The following is a 2,442-nucleotide window of genomic DNA, read 5'->3' as shown; positions in this document are numbered from 1 at the left end:
GCAGGCAGAGCGGCCCCGCCCGGGCGCGGCCCGGCCAGACTCGGCGCGGCCCCGGCCCGGGGGCGTTTCAGCAGGCCCGGCTGGGAGCGGCGGGGGCTGCGGGCATCGCCGGCGGCGCCCCCGGACGGCCCTGACGCGGCTGCTGCCTGCTCGGCGGCGGCCGGCGCGAGTGAGTGCCAAGGGCCGGCAGGCAGGGGGCGGGCCCAGCCCGCGTCACCGGCAGCCGCCGAGCAGTGCGAGAGTGCGGGCGGCGAGGGCGGCGCGGCGCGGAGCGAGCTGAGCGGCGCCGCACTCACTCGCACTCACACCGGCGCGCACGCTGGCCCGGGACCCCGCGCGCGCACAATCGGCGGGCAGGGCCACCGGGCGCCTTCCACTCACGCACCGCAGGACGGGCGGGGAGCTGAGCAGGGACCCGCACCTTCCCGCGCGTGCCCGCACTTTCTGGGCTCCGTTCGCACAGGACACATACCGGTGTGCAAGGACACTCCCAGCGCACAGAAACGTGTGCAGACCTGGGCGGAAGCTCCCACTGCTCCCACCTGCAGGACACACGTACCCGTACAGAGTTGCCTGAGGCGGCGGTGGCACCGTATACCCCCCAGTACACACACATCCCTAACAGGACACACAAACAGCACTCGTCGAGGTGGTCAGGGGACCCAGGGCACCCCTGTCCCCAGCACACCTAACAGGACATACGAACACACCCAAAAAGTGATCAGGGGACTCAAGGCACCTCCCAACCCCCAATCTAGCAGGACACACAGCCACACTCCTAGGAGTGCCGGACAGGATGCTCACACACGAGCAAGACATCCACAGCTGTACAAGGTCACTACTGGCACAGTTTGTTCACCCTTCCTCTCAGGTCACATACAAACACACTCTCTGTAACCAGGAGTCAGTCTCTCACTTGGTCCGTGAGTAGGTTGAGGGACCCAGCCCCCGCCCGCCCCGCATGGGGACAGGGTGGGTGAGGACCTTGACCATAAGCCGTGGTCAGGAGAGGATGAGGGCAGGCAGGGCTGGGCATCCCCAGGGAATGATGAGCGAGGCAGAGGTGGAACGGCAGGGCGTGGCCAGCCCACAGGCTCAGGCTTCCCACATGGTCGGATAACCAAACAAACGCCCAGCCCTGGCTGCTGTCCTGCTTTCCCGGGAACAACGCTCTGTTGGGAACGGCTGCTGCTTATACAGGTGTGTCCCCAGAAAGCCCTGGGCACAGACGGAATCCTGCTCACTCTCTGGTTTCCACTGAACATCAGAAACGCTTATCTTCTTGGCTGGGTCCCTTCCAGGAAAACTGAACGCAGGACCCCAAGCCTGTGCCCCTCCACCCACCATAACCCCTGTGGAGGTGTGGAGAGCAGAGAGGAGAGAGAAGAGGCCTCACCTTCATCACTTCCAGTTGCATCATTCTGGCAGATCACTGGCTCTCTCTGAAGCTCAGTTTCCTCAGCTGTGAAATGGGGCTTCTTCCAACCTCACAGCATCGTGGGGAGGCCGCATCTAGCACAGAGCATGGCAGATAAGAGGTGCTCACCAGCGTCGGCTTTCTCTTCACCCTTCCCTTCGGGAGATGAGACTCATTGGTGAGACATGTGATGGAGATCCGCAAGTTGTTTCACGACAAGTTCTGAAATGGATGGTGAAGGTCACCACCCACCCTTGAAACCTACAGTATACTCTGTCAAGAGCCTTCAACAGCTGTTATCTCACTGATTCCTTTTATCACCCCACGATGTAGGCAGGGTACAATGTTCCCATTTTGCAGGTGAGGAGATTAAAGCTCAGACACAGTGACTTGCCCAGGTGACTGCTGGCTGGTGGCAGAGCTGGGGTCCTGACTTTTTGGAGGCTTCCACTGCCCCCATCCCCACCTTTCCCTCCTCACCCCTAGAGAGCAGAGCTGGAAACACAGGTAAACTCTTGCTCCCCAGAGCTCCTCCTGAGGCTTCTTGGCTGGGGACAGCCCGAACTGAGGAGGAAGAGAGAGGGGGCCAAGAGTCTTAGGGGTTACAGTGGGAATGAACCAGCCTGGGGGCTCCCTAAGGACCATCTGGGATCCTGGTAGGAGAGAAATTCAGCCTTCCAAGAGTCAAAGGCCAAGGGAGGGACAGGAGAGCCTGGAAGCCTAACACAGTGAGTGGGTTTCCCATTTCCAGGAATGCTTAAGGGGATTAGTCCTTAAATAGGCACGGAGTGACATCTTCTGTGCTAGAGGTGGCTGCTTCACAAAGCGATTATGTAATGACACAGGGTACTAAAATACAGGCACTGAACCATCATTTCATAATTCATTCACTTGAGGAGCACGAGAGTGTTGTCTTACAGATGGGGAAACTGAAGCTTCAGGAGGTCGAGTGACTGGGAATGAGAGCCTGGATGTCCTGACCCTGTGCCCTTTTGATAGCAAGGCTCTGCCCATGAGTTCACTGG

This window comes from Mesoplodon bidens (assembly GCF_964165515.1).
Source record: "Mesoplodon bidens genome assembly, chromosome: 19".
Lineage (NCBI taxonomy): Eukaryota > Metazoa > Chordata > Mammalia > Artiodactyla > Ziphiidae > Mesoplodon > Mesoplodon bidens.
This window is presented reverse-complemented; position numbering follows the sequence as displayed.